Below are 11727 nucleotides of genomic sequence, written 5' to 3'. Positions count from 1 at the left end.
CAATACTCTTTAGGGAAACCATTTACTGTTTGTTTGTTTGTTTAAAAAATGTCTTAAATTTATGTATTTGAGTAATCTCTATACCCAACATGGGGCTTGAACTCACAACTCCAACATCGAAAGTCACATGCTCTTCTGATGGAGCCAGTCAGGAGCCGCAGGGAAACCATTTAAATTGCCCCTCATTTCATTCTAATAGAGGAAGAAAAGTTTAAAAATTCAAGTCTTCAATCCTTAGGATTTTCACTTTGAAGTTTACCTTTCACTGTGTTCATTCCATTAACCCCAGCTGAATGTTTTTTCCTCCAAACTCTGTATTTAAGAGTTAAAAAAATATAAACAACCATAGACTGACAGAGCAGCTCTGTTCCCTCATATTTACATCTTTGTAATGAAGAAATTTGCAGGGTCATGGGGACTTGGTAACAAGTCTCCACAGGACAGGGTCAGCTGTTTTCCTGTGTATCTAGGAAGGAAAATGAAGGAGAACTCTTCACCCAAAGTTCTAGGAGAATGAATTATCCAGCCCTTTTTATGTTTGGCCTTTTTTTTTTTTCTTCTTAATTTAATCTCTGTGGTCCTGGGGAAGGTGATTTTGTTTCATCCTCACAAGGTGAGCCACACAGGCTACCAGCTCCATTGGGGATTTTGCACAGTGTCATCCCATGTTGGATGCATGGATGGTATCCAAAGGCAGAAATGAGCTAATGCATTTTATTATAGGATGTTGCTGTAAAAAACATTTATTCCTAATGGTTCTTTGTCAAAACAGACTATGTGTGGAAAAACTGAAAGTTTCAGGGGAAGTGGAAAGATTCAGCACCTGCAGAGTCAGATACTAGCTCTGTGTAATCCTTGGACATTTGCCACAGAGCTTCAAGAGATAAGGTCCTGTTCCTGAAAGGGGTAATGGAGAGGGCTACATGGCTGTTTGTTCTTTACGTTTTTATTTTTAGATTTCAAAGTTTATTTTAAGAACTAAAAGTTACATGAACAAAATGTACCATTACATCATCTTCAGGTTAAGAAGATGACATAATGAGATTCCTTTTTAAAAAGATTTGTCTTCATAGGGGGAAGTTGAGAATTGAGGCATGGATGAAGTAACTTTTTAGATGTGGTGGCTTGAATTGCTTGATTCCGGTGCCCTTCTTGATATTTCACATAAAATGGAAATAGGCTGTGGCTTTTCCTTTAAAAATGAGCCTTCATTCTTTTTTTAATTAAATTAATTGATTGATTTAATTTTAGAGTGCAAGCAAGAGCAGGGAGGGGCAGAAGGAGAGAGGGAGAGACAGAGAATATTAAGTAGGCTCTATGCTCAACATGGAGCCTGGCCTGATTCAGGACTTGATCCCATGATCTTGGGGATCATGACGTGAGCCAAAGTCAAGAGTTGGAAGCTCAACTGACTGAACCACCCAGTGCCCCAAGGCTTCATTCTTTAAGAACGTGAGGAGAAAAAGTCTGCATTTTGTTTTTGATTGGTGGTGTGACTACAGAGATGTTTGATAAGATTTAAAGATTCTTTTGGGGAGGAAACAACATGGCCCAGTGGGATAGATGAAAGGCACAACTCTTTGCTATTTGTAACTCCTGAGAGAATCCAGGGGATTGCGCCAGGTAATAGAGTAACAGCCAGCTGGAACTGTAGGCAAATTGGGTGGGGGTAGCTAGGTTTCCATGACTCCCTCTGGATGACCAATTTGAATAAGTTCAGCTGGCTCTGGGGCACAGGGGCTCTCCCTAGTTGTCTGTGCCTGGTTCTGGGGCAATTAGTGATAGTACACAGTGGACCTGAGTGTGAGAAGTTGAAAAGGGTTGGGGTGTGGACTTAACTGATGCTCAAGAAAGGGGAGCTGGGTAGCCAGAGCCTCAAAGCTGGGTCAAGATAGCATTAAAACAACAACAACAGGATTCCCAAAGACCACTATGTTACAAGAGATGACAGAATTCCCATTTTAAAATGATTTAAATATTAGTGTGAATTTAAGTAAATAGGGCACATTCAATGCATAGACTCTGTCTGCCTCATGTACTCAACTCTTGCCAGCACCATAGAAATGAGCAGGTAAAAATCAAATCCTGGGAGTTGATGGTAACAGTTCCTTCCTTCTGTCACTTTACTTTTCCAAAGCAGCTTAGAATGGAAGGGAATATGGAAGCCTTTGTGTTTATGGGTCTCTGAAGGTCATGATGTTGCTGCTGAGTTAGGGATAGAAACTCAGCTCTCCTCCAGAGCAGCCTTCCTCTGCTGTAACTGTGGGGACTGAGTTACCCTCCAGTTTAGGATTAGAAAGGAATTTGTGGAAACCTAAGAAATGATCTGAAGGAAAATTGAGTTGCATATACCCTTGACCAGGTGAAAAAAATGTGGGTTTTTTTTTTGTTTGTTTTTTGTTTTGTTTCTGATTCTGCTTGGGGCTTTAGTTGAGTCTGTTCCTGGCCTCAGAAGACCTCTACCTGGGCTGCGGGTATATATATATTTGATTTACAACAAATGTTCAGGGTACTCATTCAGACCCATGAATTATATTCCAAATGCCCAGATAAGAGTGGAGAGTGCAGGCAAGCAAGAATATTTTCTTGGGCTATTTGAAAATAGGAAGGAGTCTAATGGGGAAGCCCAGCACTAGTGTGGTCTTGACTGATTTTTACCAATTGTCTTTAAGTTTGGCTCTATAAAGAAAATATATTGCTGTAAGTGTCCTATAGGGCCTTACCTCTTGAATTTAGGCGCAGACAAGTTGCTTACCCTGCGGCAAATCCTTATGTTCAATGTTTAAAGGTTTCCCAGGGTCCATACAAAGAAGAATTAATTGGACGACTCCAGGTTTGACTTTATTCTTCTTCAAATATATTCTCAATTTAGTTCAGGGACTAGATGGTCTTAACTCTAGTAGTGAGATATTTGGTAACCCCAACCACAGATTGAGTTATTAGGGTATGGCTTAGGGTAGAGCTTCATTCTAAAGGGTACACATAATTTTTGTTGATGACAATCACATTTTTATGTTTCATCCCTTTGAATCATGAAGTTGAACCCAATTTATACACAAACAGTAAAAACAGCATGTTTGGCCTTTTCTCAAATTTGTTTATGAGGCTTTATTGCTGCCTGAGATTACATTCAGGATCTCTAAACATTGTTACTTGTACAAATGGACTCTGATAAGTACAATCTGTTGTCAGATACAAAGGGATAGAGAAATTTTGAATAAAATGGTACCCTTTGGAAATGTTTCACAGGAAGCACTGAAATCTTTGCCAGAAATTCAAGGTGATGCTAATTGAACCTCCTCATCCATCTCTGATGCTGGATTAAAACTTTAGTGTTAGAGGGGCACTTGAGTTGTTGGTTGGGTGTCCAACTTTGGCTCAGGTCGTCATTTCATGGTTCATGATTTTGAGTCCCATGTCAGGCTCTGTGCTGACAGCTCAGAGGCTGGAGCCTGCTTCAGATTCTGTGTCTCCCTCTCTCTCTCTGCCCCTCCCCTGCTCGTGCTGTCTCTCTCTCTCTGTCTCTCAAAGGTAAATAAACATTAAAATAAAATAAAATAAAATAAAACAAAATAAAAAACTTTAGTGGTAGAATTCCAGAGAATTCCAGAGAAGTTATTAGAGAATTTTTCCTACCCTAATTTAAAACCTGGAGCAAGAGGACATACGTTTCATTGATAGGGAAGCTGGAAAGAAGTTCCGCCTTATGGGGTGCTCAGTGGTATGCTACTCATACACTGCCTGCTGGTACTCTGCTCGCTGGTACGCAGCATGCTTTTTGTGCACAGTTGCACATCCTTTCAGCCTCAGCTAGCAGTCTAATCACTGTTGTGATTCTGGACTGTCTTTTGACTGATTTTGAGGTTATATCTGGACATAGGCTCACCCCAGGCCCATGTTGTGGGTCTCTCTCTTCCTGCCCTGGAGCTTCACTGACACTGAGGTTTGGGGACCCATAGGAAACATCCAACCAACACTCAAGCATACACAAATGCCAGGAAGTGTGGGAGAGTTCGCACTAAGCAAGACCACCTTGGACCATTGGGGTACATGAGCCTAAAGGTAAATGCCTCTCCTTTCCTTTCTGAGACACATCCTGTAAGATTTTTTTTTTTTTTTTTAGAAAATCTGAATTTCTTCCATTTGCAACTTGAAAACTAGTCTTTGTAATGATGTTTCCTTCTTCCACATGTATTCTACTGTCCTTTATCCTTACTTTCTAGGATCACATTCCTGAATACATCATGCCTACATTACCCTTTTTCTTCAGGTTTTGCTTTCAGAGGATCCCAGGGAAAGATTGTTAAAAATTCTATAAATCAGTGCTAAATGACGATTAGAACACTAGAAAAATGGGCAAAGGACTTAAGTTGGCAATTTAATAACCACCACAACAACAAATATATATATATATATATTTTTTTTTTTTGATTAGCAAGAAGTGTAAATTAGAACAAAAATACAAAGCTTTTGTTTTAATAACATTTTGAGATAAAATTTTACCTTATAAACTTGATAACGTTGTGGTAAATGTTTGAGGAAATGGTTGCAAACAGTGGTGTGGATGCTAAATTCGAGGTTAATTTGCTAATATCCTTTTGGAAGATAATTCTCCATGAATATTCTCATATTTCTGGAGGCTCTGGGCTTTTGGAGCAAGGGGCATGTTTTTGAATAGCAAAGGTCTTGGAAGCTAGCGGTTGTGAATTGCTCCAAAGATACACGGAAACTTATCTTTCTTGGAGAAACATTCACTTACCTTCCAGGGTTATAAAGTACTGTTTCTCTTTCTCAGCAGAGGGGGATCGGAATCCATGTGGCAACCACCCTATTTAAGCTATGAATCTCATAATTTGAAGGATCCTCTCTTATGGCACAAACCCTGATGCATGTAGAGGTGAAAATCTGGTCCCCGATGTGTCACCCTGTGGGAATTGGGGCAAGGGGAACCAATGCAGGATGCTACTGTGGGTGCTCTTTGTGCTGTAATAAATGTAATAACTGGGCTATTCTCTGATCCTGAAGTCTGGTATTTCTGTCAGTATGCATATATATAGATATACATACACGTGTATATATAACCATGGTAGGCTAACTTGTACACTTGTAAAGTAGCATAAAAATCTCTGACCTTTTGTAGGTTTGGACTTAACGTATCTCTCAAAACCAAAGGTAAACATAACCTTTGGGCTTAGTTTTATTTTATTTATTTTTTTAAATATTTATTTTTTGAGATAGAGAGAGACTATGAGCAGGGGAGGGGCAGAGAGAGAGGGAGACACAGAATCCAAAGCAGGCTCCAGGCTCCGAGCTGTCAGCACAGAACCCTATGTGGGACTTGAACTTACGAACCATGAGATCATGACCTGAGCTGAAATTGGACCCTTAACCAACTGAGCCACCTAGGTACCCTGGACTTAGTTTTAAGCCTCTCTAAACGTATTTTATATGAGTATGTAAGGGCACATATGTTGGGTGCCTGCCCAGCATCCATACCTCCCATTTGCGATAGCACTTAATTTCTTTTGGAGAACTGCCTTCTCTGTTGCATAGCAGCTGTGGAGTTTTTTGTTTGTTTGTTTTTGGGTGGAGGGAAGGGTATTGACTTCATCCTGGTTCCCAGAGTAAGCCTTCGCAGGCCTAAGCAAATCTGCCTAGTATGATATGGCTGCCATGATGGTTAGATCATTCCCTAGTCCTTTGACTATCGGTTCATGTTATTTACCTGAACATTATTTTTGCTTAATATTAATTGGGCCAAACAGGGTGAAATAAGTGAAATAAAGGATATTTATTCTGAGGTAGGATGAAGAGAAAAACTTTCTCTAAATGATGTACAGGTCCAGAATTGCTGCAGCCAATTGTAAACATTGTGAGAAATTAGGCTGAGGGTTAAACTGTTAATACAAGACTGTGAAAGAATTAGAGAACAGTGGAGCCAGCATCTTGATTAAACCATTCCTGAACTCCCATTGAATTTTCAAGTTATGTGAGTAAATAAAATCCTTTGTTGTTTATGTCATTTTGAATTGAGTTTTCTAGTGTGGGTAATGAAAATCTAACTTCCTGTTAAAGGGGGTAAAAGGGAAAGGGCGTGAGGGGAACAATACTCAGCCTATCTCCTAGTATTAATCGACCCATCTGAATTTCTACCCTCCAAGGTATTCCTTTGTATTAAACTATTGATCTAGATCAGTGCCATCTAAAATAACGTTCTGCCATGATTTGCACTGCCCAATATGGTAAATATTGGGTATATATATATGATTGTTTTTTTATAGTTTATTTATTTATTTTGAGAGAGAGAGAGAGCGAGCAGGGGAGGGGCAGAGAAAGAGGGAGAGAGAGAGGGAGAGTCCCAAGCAGACTCCAGAGTGTCAGCACCGACCCGGGGCTTGATCTCATGAACCTATGAGATCATGACCTGAGCTGAAACCAAGAGTTGGTTGCTCAACCAAGAGTTGCCCAGGCACCTTGCAGGCACATATGACTATTGAGCACTCGAAATGTTACTAGTGAAATGGAGGAAGTAAATAATAAATTTCATTTAATTTTAATTGATTTGAATTTAAACTTAAATAGCTGCATGCAGTTAGTAGCTACTGTACTGGACAATGCAAATATAGATTGCCATCTTAAGAAACAAAGTGCCAAGAAAAAAAATAATTCAGTCTTATCAAATTTTTATATGATTTATTAAAAGCTTCTTCTAGGAAAAGATAAACTTGGGCCTGGAACACAAGAGGTTTGGTGTATTTGATAATTTGATTTTTACATGTTTTGGGATGGGTCATGTAAAAGAGACCTAGACTAGGGAGACACTTTCACCATTTATCCTTAGTATAAATCTTACCTTTCAAGGATTCACTATCCTGTCAAATTATTTTTGAAAGGGAAAATAGTTGCCAATTTTTCTTGATGTAGGCAGTGTATTTTCTTACATTTTCATTTCACATCAATGAGCATATAAAGAAAACCAGTATAAATAAATATGTCAGGAATTCCTTACAAACCAGGTACATACTCTGTTCCAGATGTGTGAATTTTGAAACGTGACCATATTATATCAATGAAACTCTAATAAAGAAATAAAGGTGAAGTCCTATCATTTTTCTTTCCTCCTTTTCTCTTTTCTTTCTTTCTGTTCCCTTCCCATCTGTATTAGTCTGCTAGGGCTGCCATAACAAAATACCACAGACTGGGTAGCTTAAACAGCAGAAATTAATTTTCTTACAGTTTTGGAGGCAGGAGCTCCAAGATTAAGGCAAGGCCTCTCTCTTTGGCATGCAGATGGCCCCCTTCTTGCCGTATCCTCACATAGCCCTTTCTCTGTGCACACATATCATTCATGTTTCTTCCTCTGATAAGGACACCAGTTTTAGTGGATTAAGGTTCCATCCTTTTAACTCACCTAACCTTAATTACTTTAAAAAAATGTTTATTTATTTATTTTGAGAGAGAGTGTCCAAGCAGGGGAGGGGCAGAGAGAGAGGGAGAGAGAATCCTAAGCAGGCTCCACACTGTCAGCACAGAGCCCCATGTGGCAATCCATCTCATGAATGGTAAGATCATCACCTGAATGGAAATCAACAGTCTTACGCTTAACCAACTGAGCCACCTGGGCACCCCCCTCCCCTCAATTAATTTTTTAAAGGCTCTGTTTCCAAATACAGTCACATTGAGGGTTAGCACTTTAACATATGAATGAATTTGGGGTGAACAAAATCAATTCATAACACTATCTTCCTTCCTTCCACAGATATTTGTTAAGGACTTGTGTGAAAGACACGGAGGTTAAAATAGAAACAAGGAAGATACGGTCTCTGTCTTAATAGAGTCCAAGTCTCTCTCTATGGAAGAGAGAAATAACAAGCAACTTAACTAAAAATATAATATGAGTTATCATGGGAGAAGTATAGGCATTATGAAAGTGCAGGAAAGGGGCATCAAACCTCTTGGGTGGATACGAGGGAGGGCTTTTGGAAGTAAGTTGTAACGAACTAATATCTGGATAAAGGGTAGAAAGGAGCCCAGAAAGGCAGTGTGGATTTGGAGGAGGAAGCTGGAGAGAACAGAGAGAGTGAAATCCTGGAGGTGAGATTGACCTCGGTGAGTATAACATGTGATGACAAGTGGAGGACACAGAATTGGTAGAACTTTGTGATTGTTTAGATGGGGATGAGGAAGTATAAGGGAAAGGGACATGGCCAGGACTGCAATAACTTTCTGTAATTCCAGGACAGAGAGGGTATGAAGTGGGGAGAGAAAAAGAGACCGAGGGAGGGTGGGAGGAAGAGAGAGGTCATGTCAGTTGTGTTATGTCATTTGTGGGATCCTATGTTGGTAACACAGTGCTATTTCCCCCTTCACTCCTCTCCTCTGTATTCAGGGACTGGAATCCTGAAAACCACATTTTCTAGACTGCCTGTCAGCAAGTTTCCTGTTTAGATTCTGTCAACGGGAGGCACTTTCATTAGATTTAGAAGTTAGGGAGAAGTAAAGACACTGTTTCAGTGAGAAAGTAATGGGTATCCTGAAACTTTGTGTCCTGAGAATGACCCCTTTCATTGCTATCAGCAGTTGAGCTCATCATTGCTGTCTTTCTGCAACTCCTACACTTGCAACAGTTTTCAAGTCCCTGACTCCCAGATTTAAGTCCCTTCCTATTCAAAATACCTACAATGATTCTTGCTTTTATTTTTTTAATTAATTAATTAATTTTGGAGAGAAAGAGAGAGAGAGAGAAGAGAGAAACAGAGCACGAGTGGGGGAGGGGCAGAGAGAGAGAAAGAGGGAGACACAGAATCTGAAGCAGGCTCCAGGCTCTGAGCTGTCAGCACAGAGCTTGATGCAGGGCTCAAACTCACAGAAAGTGAGATCATGACCTGAACCAAAGTCGGGTGCTTAACTGACTCAGACACCCAGGCGCTCCTGATTCTTGCGTTTCTGATTTAACTCTGAATATCCAACTCCAGAATTCGAGCTGAACATTCCATGACAGCATGCTAGAACTTCCAGATACTTTCAGAACTTGCTGTATTTTCTCTCACATGTTAGGCTCAGTTAGGCTCAGGTGTGAGTATCCTTTTCAAACAGTATTACCCAGGCTTTCCTTCCCACCTTACTCTAGCCATCATCAAAATGAATCTAATCTTCCCATTTTCCCTTCCCTTTCTACTAAACCTGTGTGTATATCTTCTGAAACTCTTTATTTCTATTTAGCAAACCTCACTGCATCTTAAACATCTCTGAGTGTTCTTTTTAATCTTGCTAAATTAAAATCTGGCTGTCCTTGAGGACACCAGTTTCCCTGAAGTTATTTATCCCAGAGTCATCAATGGGCAATGTTTTCCTTCTTTCCAGTGTTCCCTGGCTGTTTTCAAATAATTTCTCTTGGTTTCTTAGAAGAAATTATTTTTTATTAAGTTTTTAATTTTAATTCCAGTGTAGTTAACATACAATGTCATAATAGTTTCACGTGTACATTTAGAAATTCAGCAATACTATTTATTACACAGTGATTATAATGTACTCTTTAATCCTCATCATCTATTTCACCCATCCTTCTATGCCTTCCCCTTTCGTGACCATCAGTTTGTTCTCTTGTTTTCTCTCTCTCTTTTTCTCTTTGCTTGTTTGTTTTGTTCCTTAAATTCCACATATGAATGAAATCATATGGTATTTGTTTTTCTCTGACTGACTTATTTCATTATAGTCTTTATCTCCATCCATGTTGTTGCAAATGCAAGATTTCATTCTTTTTTATGACTGAATAATATTCCAGTGTGTGTGTGTGTGTGTGTGTGTGTGTGTGTGACATCTTATTGATCCATTCATCTATTGATGGGCACCTAGGCTGCTTCCATTGTTTCACTATTATAAATAGTGCTGCAATAAACATAGGGGTGATGTACTCCTTTGATTTAGTGTTTTTGTATTTTTGGGGTAAATAGCCAGTAGTGTGATTGCTGGGTCATAGGGTAGTTCTATTTTTATTTTTTTGAGGAACCTCCATACTGTTTTCCATGGTGGCTGAACCAGTTTGCATTCCCACCAACAATGCAAGGGGTTCCTTTTTCTGCACATCCTCACGAACACTTGTTTCTTGTGTTTTCAATTTTAGCCATTCTGACAGGTGTGAGGTGGTATCTCATTGTGGTTTTGATTTGCCTTTCCCTGATGATGAGTGATGTTGAGCACCTTTCATGTGTCTGTTGGCTATCTGGATGTCTTCTTTGGAAAAATGTCGGTTCATAGCTTCTCCCCATTTTTAATGGGATTATTTGTTTTTGCGGTTTTTGAAGTAATTATTATCTGCTGATACAATGCCCTACCTTCTCACTGCTGATATACAATTATAGTCACTTGGTTATATGAACTACTCAACTCTCTCCTCTTTGGTATTTGATTTGAAATATTGCCGTACAGAGTTATTTAACATTTGTTATGTATAAAACATGTAGAAAGATGGTGCAAAGTAAGTTCCCTTTTTATCATTGTCATCATCCTCATTTTTCCTTGCTTGCGCCAGAACAAGTAAACATTGCTGGAGAAAATCACATGCTGGGATTATTGGTTTTTCTTGAATTCATGATTACAGCCCTCAAATTGGCCCTCAACCCTTCTCAGCAATCATTACTTTTCTTTATTAAGCTTACTTTCCCACTCAGGGAGATGACTTATTATACTTTCTTCTTTTTTCCTATATCCCACACCCTTTCACTCTCTCAGATGATGATCTCAGCTCACACTTCATTAAGACAATACAGATTAATTTGGAAACTCTCTCATCTTCCCTCCACCACACCATTTCTCCTTCTTCACATCTACACCCACTCCTCTTCCTCCCTTTCTATTTTAATCAAGTAAGTGGCCCTCTTTTGATCACAGCCACTCATTCTAATTGTTCTCTGCACCCTTTCACCCCATTCTTTCTTAAGATTCCACTTCTTGTGTTATCCACTCTTCTGTTGGATCATTACCACCAACCAAAAAAACCTCAAAAAGCTTCAAAAGCAGAAAACTCCCTATAAACACCCTCTGTCAATTCCCATTCATGGTAAGATTTCTAAAATAGTACCCCGCAATTACTGTCACCACTTTCCGACCTCCCATTCACTTTCAGCCCTTGCCAATCTGGTCCCACACCTCTGCAGACACCGAGATGGCTCCTGACGAGGTTGGTGTCTTCGTGTAGTCAAATTCAATGGCCCTTTCTTGGTCTTCATGTTAATCAACCTCACAGTAGCATTTAGCTCAATTCCGCCATTCTCTTCTTTTTGAAGCATTTCCCTATTCTAGTTTATGTGACTTCACAGCGCCTTGGTTTCATTAAAAGTTCTGTTATTTTCTACTCAACCTTTACACTGGGGCATGTTTCTGAGCTGTATATTCAGGTCTTATTCTTACATCATCTCTTAAAGTCCTGAGTCTGTGAATACTAGGATAAAGTGGGGAATAAGATTATGAGCTGAGGAGCTTTACATCTTGGCTCCACCTTTTACTAGCTGTGTGACTTCAAGCAGATTACTTGACTTTGCTGAATCTCAGTTTCTTCATCTATATAATAAGAATAATAGTGCCTTAGTTATAGGGTTATTATGAGGAGTATAGTAACAGTGTATGGCTTACAGTAAGTGCTTAATAAATGTTAGCGGTTATTATATGCTGAAAATGGTCAGAGTTCTATCTCCTGCCTAGACCCCTCACTTAAGATTTAGATCTGCC

The sequence above is a fragment of the Lynx rufus genome, unplaced genomic scaffold (assembly GCF_022079265.1).
Source record: "Lynx rufus isolate CCGP_SWC_20201006 ecotype Redwood Valley unplaced genomic scaffold, mLynRuf1.p SCAF_6, whole genome shotgun sequence".
NCBI lineage: Eukaryota > Metazoa > Chordata > Mammalia > Carnivora > Felidae > Lynx > Lynx rufus.
The sequence above is the reverse complement of the archived record's forward strand: the minus strand, read 5'-3'. Positions refer to the sequence as shown.